This window comes from Dendrobates tinctorius, unplaced genomic scaffold (assembly GCF_039654945.1).
Source record: "Dendrobates tinctorius isolate UK_male_01 unplaced genomic scaffold, ASM3965494v1 ptg000041l, whole genome shotgun sequence".
NCBI classification, from domain to species: domain Eukaryota; kingdom Metazoa; phylum Chordata; class Amphibia; order Anura; family Dendrobatidae; genus Dendrobates; species Dendrobates tinctorius.
Genome location: NW_027361709.1, coordinates 1,797,118 through 1,813,397, shown reverse-complemented (window position 1 = coordinate 1,813,397; position 16,280 = coordinate 1,797,118). Strand labels below are relative to the sequence as shown.

Sequence of the window (16,280 nt, the reverse complement as noted above, 5' to 3'; positions counted from 1 at the left end):
CGATCATTCCCATACAGAGCGAGGGGCCGGGGGCACAATGAGCAGATCGTGGGGGGCAGAGATGGCCGATCATTCCCATACAGAGCGAGGGGCCGGGGGCACAATGAGCAGATCGTGGGGGCAGAGATGGCCGATCATTCCCATACAGAGCGAGGGGCCGGCGGGCACAATGAGGAGATCGTGGGGGCAGAGATGGACGATCATTCCCATACAGAGCGAGGGGCCGGGGGCACAATGAGGAGATCGTGGGGGCAGAGATGGACGATCATTCCCATACAGAGCGAGGGGCCGGGGGCACAATGAGCAGATCGTGGGGGCAGAGATGGCCGATCATTCCCATACAGAGCGAGGGGCCGGGGGCACAATGAGCAGATCGTGGGGGCAGAGATGGCCGATCATTCCCATACAGAGCGAGGGGCCGCGGGCACAATGAGGAGATCGTGGGGGCAGAGATGGACGATCATTCCCATACAGAGCGAGGGGCCGGGGGCACAATGAGCAGATCGTGGGGGCAGAGATGGCCGATCATTCCCATACAGAGCGAGGGGCCGGCGGGCACAATGAGGAGATCGTGGGGGCAGAGATGGACGATCATTCCCATACAGAACGAGGGGCCGGGGGCACAATGAGCAGATCGTGGGGGCAGAGATGGCCGATCATTCCCATACAGAGCGAGGGGCCGCGGGCACAATGAGGAGATCGTGGGGGCAGAGATGGACGATCATTCCCATACAGAGCGAGGGGCCGCGGGCACAATGAGGAGATCGTGGGGGCAGAGATGGCCGATCATTCCCATACAGAGCGAGGGGCCGCGGGCACAATGAGCAGATCGTGGGGGCAGAGATGGACGATCATTCCCATACAGAGCGAGGGGCCGGGGGCACAATGAGGAGATCGTGGGGGCAGAGATGGCCGATCATTCCCATACAGAGCGAGGGGCCGCGGGCACAATGAGCAGATCGTGGGGGCAGAGATGGACGATCATTCCCATACAGAGCGAGGGGCCGCGGGCACAATGAGGAGATCGTGGGGGCAGAGATGGCCGATCATTCCCATACAGAGCGAGGGGCCGCGGGCACAATGAGCAGATCGTGGGGGCAGAGATGGACGATCATTCCCATACAGAGCGAGGGGCCGGGGGCACAATGAGCAGATCGTGGGGGCAGAGATGGCCGATCATTCCCATACAGAGCGAGGGGCCGCGGGCACAATGAGGAGATCGTGGGGGCAGAGATGGACGATCATTCCCATACAGAGCGAGGGGCCGGCGGGCACAATGAGGAGATCGTGGGGGCAGAGATGGCCGATCATTCCCATACAGAGCGAGGGGCCGCGGGCACAATGAGGAGATCGTGGGGGCAGAGATGGCCAATCATTCCCATACAAAGCGAGGGGCCGGCGGGCACAATGAGGAGATCGTGGGGGCAGAGATGGACGATCATTCCCATACAGAGCAAGGGGCCGGCGGGCACAATGAGCAGATTGTGGGGGCAGCAGGTCTGACATTATATGCAGATATTGGCTCGTTTCCCCCTTGTGTGTCCAGGGAGGGGGCTTAAAAGGGTAAAAAGGACCTGTCAAACCATGGGCTGCTGCACGATCGCAGATTTTTCCTGAAACACTGCGGAGCTCTGGCCGGAGATAAGACTAGTCCGGTGCTGCTGCCCATTGCTGGGTCACCTACACCAATCTAGGTGATTGACAGGTCTGTCGCTATGGGAACCGTGCAGCCGGCTCTGACGCGCACTGCGTGTGGTTTAGGCTCCTGACAGATTCCCTTTAAAGGTCAACTGTCCCTTTAGGAGAACTTACAGCAGAATGTCTGTCAGCTTCTCGCTCCCCCGGCCTTCTCCATAGAATTTCATGAGCACTAACTGTCATCTCCTATATCAGCAATAGGAAAGTGTTTTCAGAGAATATAGATTTTACCCATTAGTGTGAGTGATCAGTCCGGGAGCAGAAGGAAGCAGATGCCTGTGATAAGATCCATCACAAAGCTGCTTATTTTCAGTACTAAAAAATGAAAACAACGGTTACTCTTTAAGTTTGAAGTAAACATTTTTTGCAACCTTCCAATAATATATGGCATTATAATACAGGGTGCAGTGCCAGGAGTGCAGTGTATGCAGAAATGCAGGTGGAGCACCCCCAATATACAGTGATATACTGCAGCGCCCCCTTCATACTGGTGCATTGTCCTGGTAACTGCAGCATTGCACCCGTCGTATAATGCGCTGGTGACTGCTGCGTTTTGCATTTCTGCCAGTAGATTGGGGCTCGGCAATGGGACAATCTTGAATATTTTTAGATTACAGTGAAGAGCTCATCTTATCTTCTTCCTCTCCTCCATCTCTGGGCTTCCACACCATCAGAACGGACTAGTGTCATGGTCACGCCATGGGTCTGAACAGTACGTACTCCGATGCTACCGGCAGCGGTGCGGAGAAGCGCAGAGACACGGAGGCGGCCAGATCCGGTAGCTACAGCGCAGCACTTACAACATCTATAAATGGCCGGTAACTATAGCAACAAGAACTAAACAATGAAACTACAAATTCCTTAATTCCTGAGAACGGAGAGGATTCTTACTTAGAGGTAAAGTTGCCTGTTTTTACAAGCACTTTTTTTTTTTTTTTTTTTTACTTAAAAGGGATTATCTGATGTTCATTAATGGTTAAAACTGCAAAGTCCCCATTATCTGTCAGACGAAGGCTGAGCCTTTCAACCTTCCCAGATGGGTCTGGACTGATATTTGTAGTCCTAGTTGATATTGACTGATGAGGAATAAGCAAAATGTTTCTTTCTGGAAAAGAGCTAATTTGAAGCCAAGAAGGGAGAGAAGAACAGTATACTGCAGCCCCTCCAGACCATTGATAATGTGTGCAAACTGTAAAGCGCTGCGGAATATGTTAGCGCTATATAAAAATAAAGATTATTATTATTATTATTGCTCTGCTCTGGCAGTTCTTAGCACTGTCCAGCAGGTGGCGCAATAAATTTCATCCAAACCAGAGTTGCAGTCACTGATCACCTGGTGGATGGTGATCTGCAGAGATGCCTCTGACCGTGCCTGAGGGCCACCCTGATTATTATTAGAAAGTTGTTAAATTGTCCGCAGATCTCTGGGAGGAGACACCAGGATTCCAGGCAGTGATGGGACGCCGTGACCTCCTCCTCGGCTCTGACGTGCGATGTCCATTTATCTAAAGTCTTAATCGCTGAGTAATTATACGCTTCCTATTATACCGTACAGGTGTACATCGGATCATCTGGACTTGCTTCAGTTCTGTGTCTAAGACCCTTGTTCACATTCTGTGATGGGAGCGCGGAGCAAGGAACAAGACCAGAACCTGGATCAAATGATGCCACTAGGTCACCAGGGACTAGATCAACAGGGACTAGGATCATCTGCTCCAATATTTAGTACATAGTCACAAGAGACAGTTTATTTTACTACATACATCACCAGCGACAATAGTTATATACAGTGCCTTGCGAAAGTATTCGGCCCCCTGGAACTTTTCAACCTTTTCCCACATATCATGCTTCAAACAAAGATAGCAAATGTAAATTTTTGGTGAAGAATCAACAACAAGTGGGACACAATTGTGAAGATGAATGAAGTTTAATGGTTATTTTAAATTTTTGTGGAAATTCAAAAACTGAAAGTGGGGCGTGCAATATTATTCGGCCCCTTTACTTTCAGTGCAGCAAACTCACTCCAGAAGTTCATTGTGGATCTCTGAATGATCCAATGTTGTCCTAAATGACTAATGATGATAAATATAATCCACCTGTGTGTAATCAAGTCTCCGTATAAATGCACCTGCTCTGATAGTCTCAGGGTTCTGTTTGAAGCACAGAGAGCATCATGAAGACCAAGGAACACAACAGGCAGGTCCGTGATACTGTTGTGGAGAAGATTAAAGCCGGATTTGGATACAAAATGATTTCCAAAACTTTAAACATCCCAAGGAGCACTGTGCAAGCGATCATATTGAAATGGAAGGAGTATCATACCACTGCAAATCTACCAAGACCCGGCCGTCCCTCTAAACTTTCATCTCAAACAAGGAGAAGACTGATCAGAGATGCAGCCAAGAGGCCCATGATCACTCTGGATGAACTGCAGAGATCTACAGCTGAGGTGGGACAGTCTGTCCATAGGACAACAATCAGTCGTACACTGCACAAATCTGACCTTTATGGAAGAGTGGCAAGAAGAAAGCCATTTCTCAAAGATATCCATAAAAAGTGTTGTTTAAAGTTTGCAACAAGCCACCTGGGAGACACACCAAACATGTGGAAGAAGGTGCTCTGGTCAGATGATACCAAAATCAAACTTTTGGCAACAATGCCAAACGATATGTTTGGCGTAAAGGCAACACAGCTCATCACCCTGAACACACCATCCCCACTGTCAGACATGGTGGTGGCAGCATCATGGGTTGGGCCTGCTTTTCTTCAGCAGGGACAGGGAAGATGGTTAAAATTGATGGGAAGATGGATGGAGCCAAATACAGGACCATTCTTGAAGAAAACCTATTGGAGTCTGCAAAAGACCTGAGACTGGGACGGAGATTTGTCTTCCAACAAGACAATGATCCCAAACAAAGCAAAATCTACAATGGAATGGTTCACAAATAAACGTATCCAGGTGTTAGAATGGTGAAGTCACAGTCCAGACCTGAATCCAATCGAGAATCTGTGGAAAGAGCTGAAAACTGCTGTTCACAAACGATCTCCATCCAACCTCACTGAGCTCGAGCTGTTTGCCAAGGAAGAATGGGCGAGAATTTCAGTCTCTCGATGTACAAAACTGATAGAGACATTCCCCAAGAGACTGCAGCTGTAATCGCAGCAAAAGGTGGCGCAACAAAGTATTAAGTTAAAGGGGCCGAATAATATTGCACGCCCCACTTTTCAGTTTTATAATTTCCACAAAAATTTAAAATAACCAATAAATTTCGTTCAACTTCACAATTGTGTCCCACTTGTTGCTGATTCTTCACCAAAAATTTACATTTGGTATCTTTATGTTTGAAGCATGATATGTGGGAAAAGGTGGAAAAGTTACTGGGGGCTGAATACTTTCGCAAGGCACTGTATCACTGGATAACCAAGGACAATACTCCTACATCACAAGGAAACAATCTCAGTACATAACACAGTACATACACAGCCCTGGGAAAGAGATGGAGGTAAATATGTGCTGTTTGCTGGAGGACAACCTGCCGTGTACAGAATTTATTTCCTGCTTTGTGGTTACGTGGAAAGAGGAACTAAACGGCTTCATTGAAATTAAAAGTTTCCTGCTGGTGTTAGGGAAAAAAAAAACAATAGATAAGAAGATAAGAACTTTATACAAAGTACCAATAAATGATGGAATATTTTAGTTTAGCCGCTGTGTGTGACAAGTTTTTAAAGGGGAAGAATTTTCACATCAAAAATCACCTGTGTATAAAGTAGGGTTCAGCTGAAAGATTGTAATACAGCTCTGCTATATCTGGGGCTTTGTATTCTAGACCTCATAAGATCATAAAATGATGACAGTGTATACCTTAACTACCACTTCTTTTTAGATGGGTATACCCCTTTAATTAAAAACTCTTGCTACTTGCAGTACTCATTCCCACCACTATCCAAAATTACCTAAATATTATAATCAAATCAATACAACAGCGCCCCCAGCATGGCAATAGCACAAACAATGAAGGAGATTTCCCGCAAATCATTGTAGCATAAAAAGTTCTGACACTTCCCAATTTACTTTCTGCTTCTGTTTTTCTCCATTTCTGGATCTATTTCGAAAGTGAGATGTGAACAGGACAAGTCATCAATTATTTTTCTTTAACCCTTTCCAGCCCCATAAATGATCCAGCTGGTAACATTTTTGCTGGATTCAGACAATACATAATATGAAAGAAAAGTTATCACAGATCACATCTCATCTCTAATCATGCGCAGTAAATCGTACATGGTGTGTACGGTGCAGACAGATGACGGCGGTGCTGCCGGTGACAGGCACGTGGTGCGGCGCTCGGCCATTGTCAGCTGTGGGGCTGAATCTGCAATTTCTGTCATTGAACAAAGCTTCTCCTTGTGTTCTGGAATGTGCGGAATATGTGAGGTGGGGGCAGAGATGGCCGATCATTCCCATACAGAGCGAGGGGCCGGTGGGCACAATGAGCAAATCGTGGGGGCAGAGATGGCCGATCATTCCCATACAGAGCGAGGGGCCGGCGGGCACAATGAGCAGATCGTGGGGGCAGAGATGGCCGATCATTCCCATACAGAGCGAGGGGCCGGGGGCACAATGAGCAGATCGTGGGGGCAGAGATGGCCGATCATTCCCATACAGAGCGAGGGGCCGGCGGGCACAATGAGCAGATCGTGGGGGCAGAGATGGCCGATCATTCCCATACAGAGCGAGGGGCCGGGGGCACAATGAGCAAATCGTGGGGCAGAGATGGCCGATCATTCCCATATGGAGCGAGGGGCCAGGGGGGCACAATGACCAGATCGTGGGGGCAGAGATGGCCGATCCTTCCCATACAGAGTGAGGGGCCGGGGGCACAATGAGCAGATCGTGGGGCAGAGATGGCCGATCATTCCCATACAGAGCGAGGGGCCGGCGGGCACAATGAGCAGATCGTGGGGGCAGAGATGGACGATCATTCCCATACAGAGCGAGGGGCCGGCGGGCACAATGAGCAGATCGTGGGGGCAGAGATGGACGATCATTCCCATACAGAGCGAGGGGCCGGGGGCACAATGAGCAAATCGTGGGGCAGAGATGGCCGATCATTCCCATATGGAGCGAGGGGCCAGGGGGGCACAATGACCAGATCGTGGGGGCAGAGATGGCCGATCCTTCCCATACAGAGTGAGGGGCCGGGGGCACAATGAGCAGATCGTGGGGCAGAGATGGCCGATCATTCCCATACAGAGCGAGGGGCCGGCGGGCACAATGAGCAGATCGTGGGGGCAGAGATGGACGATCATTCCCATACAGAGCGAGGGGCCGGCGGGCACAATGAGCAGATCGTGGGGGCAGAGATGGACGATCATTCCCATACAGAGCGAGGGGCCGGGGGCACAATGAGCAGATCGTGGGGGCAGAGATGGCCGATCATTCCCATACAGAGCGAGGGGCCGAAGGGCACAATGAGCAGATCGTGGGGGCAGAGATGGCCGATCATTCCCATACAGAGCGAGGGGCCGGGGGGGCACAATGAGCAGATCGTGGGGGCAGAGATGGACGATCCTTCCCATACAGAGCGAGGGGCCGGCGGGCACAATGAGCAGATCGTGGGGCAAAGATGGCCGATCATTCCCATACAGAGCGAGGGGCCGGCGGGCACAATGAGCAGATCGTGGGGCAGAGATGGCCGATCATTCCCATACAGAGCGAGGGGCCGGCGGGCACAATGAGCAGATCGTGGGGGCAGAGATGGACGATCCTTCCCATACAGAGCGAGGGGCCGAAGGGCACAATGAGTAGATCGTGGGGGCAGAGATGGACGATCATTCCCATACAGAGCGAAGGGCTGGGGGCACAATGAGCAGATCGTGGGGGCAGAGATGGCCGATCCTTCCCATACAGAGCGAGGGGCCGGGGGCACAATGAGCAGATCGTGGGGGCAGAGATGGACGATCCTTCCCATACAGAGCGAGGGGCCGAGGGGCACAATGAGCAGATCGTGGGGGCAGAGATGGACGATCATTCTCATACAGAGCGAGGGGCCGGAGGGCACAATGAGCAGATCGTGGGGCAGAGATGGACGATCATTCTTATACAGAGCGAGGGGCCAAAGGGCACAATGAGCAGATCGTGGGGGCAGAGATGGCCGATCATTCCCATACAGAGCGAGGGGCCGGGGGCACAGTGAGCAGATCGTGGGGGCAGAGATGGCCGATCATTCCCATACAGAGCGAGGGGCCGGCGGGCACAATGAGCAGATCGTGGGGGCAGAGATGGCCGATCATTCCCATACAGAGCGAGGGGCCGGCGGGCACAATGAGCAGATCGTGGGGGCAGAGATGGCCGATCATTCCCATACAGAGCGAGGGGCCGGGGGCACAATGAGCAGATCATGGGGGCAGAGATGGCCGATCCTTCCCATACAGAGCGAGGGGCCGGGGGCACAATGAGCAGATCGTGGGGGCAGAGATGGCCGATCATTCCCATACAGAGTGAGGGGCCGGCGGGCACAATGACCAGATCGTGGGGGCAGAGATGGCCGATCATTCCCATACAGAGCGAGGGGCCGGGGGCACAATGAGCAGATCGTAGGGGCAGAGATGGCCGATCATTCCCATACAGAGTGAGGGGCCGGCGGGCACAATGACCAGATCGTGGGGCAGAGATGGCCGATCATTCCCATACAGAGCGAGGGGCCGGCGGGCACAATGAGCAGATCGTGGGGGCAGAGATGGCCAATCATTCCCATACAGAGTGAGGGGCCGGCAGGCATAATGACCAGATCGTGGGGGAAGAGATGGCCGATCATTCCCATACAAAGCGAGGGGCCGGAGGGCACAATGAGCAGATCGTGGGGGCAGAGATGGCCGATCATTCCCATACAGAGCGAGGGGCCGGCGGGCACAATGAGCAGATCGTGGGGGCAGAGATGGCCGATCATTCCCATACAGAGCGAGGGGCCGGCGGGCACAATGAGCAGATCGTGGGGGCAGAGATGGCCGATCATTCCCATACAGAGCGAGGGGCCGGCGGGCACAATGAGCAGATCGTGGGGGCAGAGATGGCCGATCATTCCCATACAGAGCAAGGGGCCGGCGGGCACAATGAGCAGATCGTGTGGGCAGAGATGGCCGATCATTCCCATACAGAGCAAGGGGCCGGGGGCACAATGAGCAGATCGTGTGGGCAGAGATGGCCGATCATTCCCATACAGAGCAAGGGGCCGGGGGCACAATGAGCAGATCGTGGGGGCAGAGATGGCCGATCATTCCCATACAGAGCGAGGGGCCGGCGGGCACAATGAGCAGATCGTGGGGGCAGAGATGGCCGATCATTCCCATACAGAGCAAGGGGCCGGCGGGCACAATGAGCAGATCGTGTGGGCAGAGATGGCCGATCATTCCCATACAGAGCAAGGGGCCGGGGGCACAATGAGCAGATCGTGGGGGCAGAGATGGCCGATCATTCCCATACAGAGCGAGGGGCCGGGGGCACAATGAGCAGATCGTGTGGGCAGAGATGGCCGATCATTCCCATACAGAGCAAGGGGCCGGCGGGCACAATGAGCAGATCGTGGGGGCAGAGATGGCCGATCATTCCCATACAGAGCGAGGGGCCAGGGGCACAATGACCAGATCGTGGGGGAAGAGATGGCCGATCATTCCCATACAGAGCGAGGGGCCGGAGGACACAATGAGCAGATCGTGGGGGCAGAGATGGCCGATCATTCCCATACAGAGCGAGGGGCTGGGGGCACAATGACCAGATCATGGGGGAAGAGATGGATGCTCATTCCCATACAGAGCGAGGGGCCGGAGGGCACAATGAGCAGATCGTGGGGGCAGAGATGGCCGATCATTCCCATACAGAGTGAGGGGCCGGCGGGCACAATGAGCAGATCGTGGGGGAAGAGATGGCCGATCATTCCCATACAGAGCGAGGGGCCGGCGGGCACAATGAGCAGATCGTGGGGGCAGAGATGGCCGATCATTCCCATACAGAGCAAGGGGCCGGCGGGCACAATGAGCAGATCGTGGGGGCAGAGATGGCCGATCATTCCCATACAGAGCGAGGGGCCGGCGGGCACAATGAGCAGATCGTGGGGGCAGAGATGGCCGATCATTCCCATACAGAGCGAGGGGCCGGCGGGCACAATGAGCAGATCGTGAGGGCAGAGATGGCCGATCATTACCATACAGAGCGAGGGGCCGGCGGGCACAATGAGCAGATCGTGGGGGCAGAGATGGCCGATCATTCCCATACAGAGCAAGGAGCCGGCGGGCACAATGAGCAGATCGTGGGGGCAGAGATGGCCGATCATTCCCATACAGAGCGAGGGGCCGGCGGGCACAATGAGCAGATCGTGAGGGCAGAGATGGCCGATCATTCCCATACAGAGCGAGGGGCCGGCGGGCACAATGAGCAGATCGTGGGGGCAGAGATGGCCGATCATTCCCATACAGAGCGAGGGGCCGGAGGGCACTATGAGCAGATCGTGGGGGCAGAGATGGACGATCATTCCCATACAGAGAGAGGGGCCGGAGGGCACAATGAGCAGATCGTGGGGCAGAGATGGCCGATCATTCCCATACAGAGCGAGGGGCCGGGGGCACAATGACCAGATCGTGGGGGCAGAGATGGCCGATCATTCCCATACAGAGCGAGGGGCCGGGGGCACAATTAGCAGATCGGGGGGGCAGAGATGGCCGATCATTCCCATACAGAGCGAGGGGCCGGGGGCACAATGAGCAGATTGTGGGGGCAGCAGGTCTGACATTATATGTGGATATTGGCTCGTCTCCCCCTTATGTGTCCAGAGAGGGGGCTAAAAAAAACAAACAAACCATTGTTTCAAGTTACATGTAATATTGTAATATTTTATGCAACTTTCCAGTAATATAAAATATCATAGTGTCCGGGGGAACGCTGGGGAAGAAATATACATCATATATGGCAATGTACTGGGGAACCACCTGTAGAGTACTGCATACGGGGTTGATGCACTGGTATCAACAGGTTGCAACCCATCATATAGTGTAATACACATCTTATGGGTCGGGGGCAACAGGAAACTGCACATTTTTATTCTTCCTCACTACAGTATGGAGGGGCAGTTTTAGACAAAGTGGGGCTCTGGGCAAAAGTTTACAGAGGGGCCCCAAACACATTTTGGTTGTATTTACATGCGCTGAGTTCAGGACGCTATAGACAATATCGGTCGCTGCTTGTTTCCCGGTCTCTTTACACCAGCTGAGGACGAATAATGGGGACAGAACAATCACTAGTAGATCAATCTGTCCCCATATAGTATCATGTTATCAGCAGCATATGTACAGTTTACACCGGCGACGTGCTGCTGAGAACAAGGATTTCTGTTCCTGCATAAACAATTCAATCACTCGACGAATAGGCAGCATTTTGCTTGTTTAGTTTAATGCACCCCACAGTCCTCCATATAGTATGATGTGCTCCATAGTCCTCCACATAGTATAATACACTCCCCATAATCCTCCACATAGTATAATACACTCCCCATAATCCTCAATATAGTATAATGCATTTCCCATAGTCCTCCATACAGTAGAATGCAGCTCCCCAGAGTATACTGCAGTCCCCCCATAGAGTATATGCAGCCCCCCAATGCAGCCCTCCATAGAGTATAATGCAGCTTACTTTCCTCGCTTCCCCGCTGCTCCAGGCTCCGCAGAGCGCCTCAGCAGCCACATCGCCCTGCACACAGCATGGCGTGCGATGAAGTGACGTTATCACAAGCACCCACACTGTATATGGGGGCTGTGTCGGTGACCATATTATATAATGGGCGACTGTGGTGGACATCATAGTGTATACTGGGGTTCTGTTGTGGATAGGGGGTCTGTATGGACAGATGTGGAGACCATCATAGTGTGCAGAGGGACAGTGTGAGGAAGGGGTACAATTTGGAGAGGGCAGTGTGGTGGCTAATATGAGGGTATAGTGTGAAAGTGGGCACAGAATGGACACGGAGAGGGTGCAGCATGAAATGGGGGCACAGTATGGAGAGGGGTTAGCATAGCGGGGGACAGTGTGGTGGCCATACCTCATAAGGGCAGACAGTGTGCTGGCCATACCTCATAAGGGCAGACAGTGTGCTGGCCATACCTCATAAGGGCAGACAGTGTGCTGGCCATACCTCATAAGGGCAGACAGTGTGCTGGCCATACCTCATAAGGGCAGACAGTGTGCTGGCCATACCTCATAAGGGCAGACAGTGTGCTGGCCATACCTCATAAGGGCAGACAGTGTGCTGGCCATACCTCATAAGGGCAGACAGTGTGGTGGCCATATACCATAGGAGGCTAATTTAGGTCATAATATGAAGATATTTTTTATGCAGAGGACACTTTTTTTTTTTAAGGGTACCGTGATGGGATCTACTGCAGAAGACCGTAAAAGAGAGCAGTCTGCAGAGACGAGCTGTGGCTGTGAAAACTCATCATGGCGTCTGGACAAGATGGAGACAAAAAGAAAGAAACTAGACAAAGAAGATGTCACCTATAAGGTACATGGATGAAAGTGTTTATTTGTGATCCTTTCTGCATCTCATCAGTACTGTGGCTTCCTGTATGGTTCATAGACCGATAAAGAAGTACTGGGAGTTGTAGGTTCTTGCTATACAGATTTGTATGGGGCTGACCTGATATTTCAATTGATTGCTGTACTAAGCTTGGGTCTTGTATTCAAGTACTTATGATGGCTCTGACGCTGTATTCCTGTACCGATGATGGGTTTTGTGATGTATTCATGTACTAATGCCGGCTCTGGTGCCGTATTCATGTGCTGATGATGGTGATGTATTCTTGCAGTGATGGTGGATCTGGTGATGTATCCATGTAGTGATGATGGTTCTGGTGACATCCATGCAGTGATGGTGAATCTGGTGATGTTATCTTGCAGTGATGATGGTACTGGTGATGTTTTCTTGCAGTGATGATGGTACTGGTGATTTTTTCTTGCAGTGATGATGGTACTGGTGATGTATCCATGTAGTGATGATGGTACTGGTGATGTATTCTTGCAGTGATGATGGTTCTGGTGACATCCATGTAGTGATGATGGTACTGGTGATGTTTTCTTGTAGTGATGATGGTACTGGTGATGTTTTCTTGTAGTGATGATGGTACTGGTGATGTTTTCTTGTAGTGATGATGGTACTGGTGATGTTTTCTTGTAGTGATGATGGTACTGCTGATGTTTTCTTGTAGTGATGATGGTACTGGTGATGTTTTCTTGTAGTGATGATGGTACTGGTGATGTATTCTTGTAGTGATGATGGTACTGGTGATGTTTTCTTGTAGTGATGATGGTACTGCTGATGTTATCTTGTAGTGATGATGGTACTGGTGATGTATTCTTGTAGTGATGATGGTACTGCTGATGTTTTCTTGTAGTGATGATGGTACTGGTGATGTTTTCTTGTAGTGATGATGGTACTGGTGATGTTTTCTTGTAGTGATGATGGTACTGGTGATGTATTCTTGCACTGATGGTGGATCTGGTTCTGCACTTATTTACTTATTATGGTTCTAATAACTAATATCCCAATTCATTTCCTATTGATGATGATTTTGGATTCATGTGCTGATCGTTGTTCTGGTGACGTATCATCATCTTCCCTATGTGACTACATCACCAGAGCCATCATCACTACACAGATGTGGCACCTGAACCACCATCGGTTCTGGGCAGCTGTATTTGTGGCATGATGGATGCACACAGATGCTTTTATCTATAGTGGGGTCTGATTACTTTCTTTGGGATATCCACCAAACGCTGGACCCTAATTCAAACCAAAGCGCCCCCGTTATAACAGCGTTTCCATAACCGCCCTTGGCTCGGACATATAAAGTCTTGGACTTCACAGGTGAATATCGCTGTGGTGTAAATGGTCTCCGAGCAATGACTGGTTCTACACCTTGGACTTTCCCCATTGAGCCTCACCCCTATAATACCTCATTTTTTTTTTTTGTCTTTTTTTAATGAAAAAGGTAAAAACTCCAGTGGCAGTGGTGTTCAGCGCTTGTTACCTGACCAGGCTCTGCCCCAGCCCTTTGCTTGGGGGAGGCACCGGCGCCATCTGCCTGGAGCCCCCAGTTCCCTTCCCGACCCCGCAGAGACTTGTGTCAGCCGGACTCTTTGCCGCCACTATGAACTGACGCTTGTTCCTTCACTGCCTCCAGCGGTGACTGGTCGGTACTGCAGGTGTCTCTTGCTTTTATACCCAGTGGAGGCCCCGCCCACTTCTTGCTGAATTGCCTGAGGAGGGCGTGTCTACGTTCGTTTGGGTGTGGCTTGTGCTGTTAGGAACGCCCAGTAGCTGCATACCACGCCTGTGCGTCATGACGCAAAACGCCGGCTGAGGGGGAGTGGCCGTGACTTCTCCCGGCAGGAGCCGCTCCGCGCTCAGTGTCATCCCGGCGGGTGCAGCTGCCGTGTGGAGCCGACACTGCCGGTCACCTCACCAGCTCCAGGTAATGTCTGCGGTGGAGGCGGGATGTCCGGGCAACCTGTGGCGCTCCCCAGCCGTGGGGAACTACAAATCCCAGCATGGGAGCGGAAGGCTCAGGGCAGTGATTGCGGGGGTCCTCCTGTAGGACAAGGCGAGGGGGGGGGGGATACAGTGAGTAGAATCACAGTGCTCCCCTCCCGCAGGACCAAGGGACAAGATGTAGGAAGGACCCCCTATCCTGCATGAAGGGGGGGGTCATATAACAAAAGGGCACCTCCCCCCCATCTCTATCCTTCAGGGGGAATGTATGACCACAGTGTACCCCTCCTGCAGAACTGGGGTATGGGATATAGGAAGGACCACCGACCCCCCCCCCTTATCCTGCAGGGGGGTCGTATATTGACAGTGCACTCCTCCTGCAGATCTATGTGATTGGATACAGTAAGGACCCACTATCCTGCGGGGGGGGGGGGCATATAACCACGGTGCACCCCCCCTAGAGGACTGGGGGAGGGGTTACAGTAAGGACCCCCTACCTGGCAGGACCGACATAAACCACGGTGCACCCCTCTTGCAGAACTAGGGGGTGGGATACAGTAAGGACCCACTATCCTGCGGGGGGGGGGGGCATATAAGCACGGTGCACCCCTCTTGCAGGACTAGGGGGTGGGATACAGCAAGGACCCACTATCCTGCGGGGGGGGCATATAACCACGGTGCGCCCCTCTTGCAGAACTAGGGGGTGGGATACAGCAAGGACCCACTATCCTGCGGGGGGGGGGGCATATAAGCACGGTGCACCCCTCTTGCAGGACTAGGGGGTGGGATACAGCAAGGACCCACTATCCTGCGGGGGGGGGGGCATATAAGCACGGTGCACCCCTCTTGCAGGACTAGGGGGTGGGATACAGCAAGGACCCACTATCCTGCGGGGGGGGGGGCATATAAGCACAGTGCACCCCTCTTGCAGGACTAGGGGGTGGGATACAGCAAGGACCCACTATACTGCGGGGGGGGGGGGGCATATAAGCACGGTGCACCCCTCTTGCAGGACTAGGGGGTGGGATACAGTAAGGACCCACTATCCTGCGGGGGGGGGGGAATGTAAGCACGGTGCACCCCTCTTGCAGGACTAGGGGGTGGGATACAGCAAGGACCCACTATCCTGCGGGGGGGGGGGGGCATATAAGCACGGTGCACCCCTCTTGCAGGTCTAGGGGGTGGGATACAGTAAGGACCCACTATCCTGCGGGGGGGGGGGGGAATATAAGCACGGTGCACCCCTCTTGCAGGACTAGGGGGTGGGATACAGCAAGGACCCACTATCCTGCGGGGGGGGGGGGGGCATATAAGCACGGTGCACCCCTCTTGCAGGACTAGGGGGTGGGATACAGCAAGGACCCACTATACTGCGGGGGGGGGGGCATATAAGCACGGTGCACCCCTCTTGCAGGACTAGGGGGTGGGATACAGCAAGGACCCACTATACTGCGGGGGGGGGCATATAAGCACGGTGCACCCCTCTTGCAGGACTAGGGGGTGGGATACAGTAAGGACCCACTATCCTGCGGGGGGGGGGGAATATAAGCACGGTGCACCCCTCTTGCAGGACTAGGGGGTGGGATACAGTAAGGACCCACTATCCTGCGGGGGGGGGGAATATAAGCACGGTGCACCCCTCTTGCAGGACTAGGGGGTGGGATACAGCAAGGACCCACTATCCTGCGGGGGGGGGGGGGCATATAAGCACGGTGCACCCCTCTTGCAGGACTAGGGGGTGGGATACAGCAAGGACCCACTATACTGCGGGGGGGGGGGGGGGCATATAAGCACGGTGCTCCCCTCTTGCAGGACTAGGGGGTGGGATACAGCAAGGACCCACTATCCTGCGGGGGGGGGCATATAAGCACGGTGCACCCCTCTTGCAGGACTAGGGGGTGGGATACAGCAAGGACCCACTATCCTGCGGGGGGGGGGGGGGGCATATAAGCACGGTGCACCCCTCTTGCAGGACTAGGGGGTGGGATACAGCAAGGACCCACTATACTGCGGGGGGGGGCATATAAGCACGGTGCTCCCCTCTTGCAG

General features: G+C 53.0%; 1 protein-coding gene across 1 annotated transcript in view; it reads left to right on the top strand.

Moving 5' to 3' along the window:
- The first annotated feature begins 14,092 nt into the window (after nucleotides 1-14,092).
- TMCC1 (transmembrane and coiled-coil domain family 1) overlaps nucleotides 14,093-16,280 on the top strand; it is a 60,768-nt gene continuing 58,580 nt past the window's right edge. Inside the window, exon 1 of the mRNA XM_073574972.1 lies at nucleotides 14,093-14,214. The gene's annotated coding sequence lies outside the window, so the exon portion shown is untranslated. The remainder of the gene's footprint in view (nucleotides 14,215-16,280) is intronic.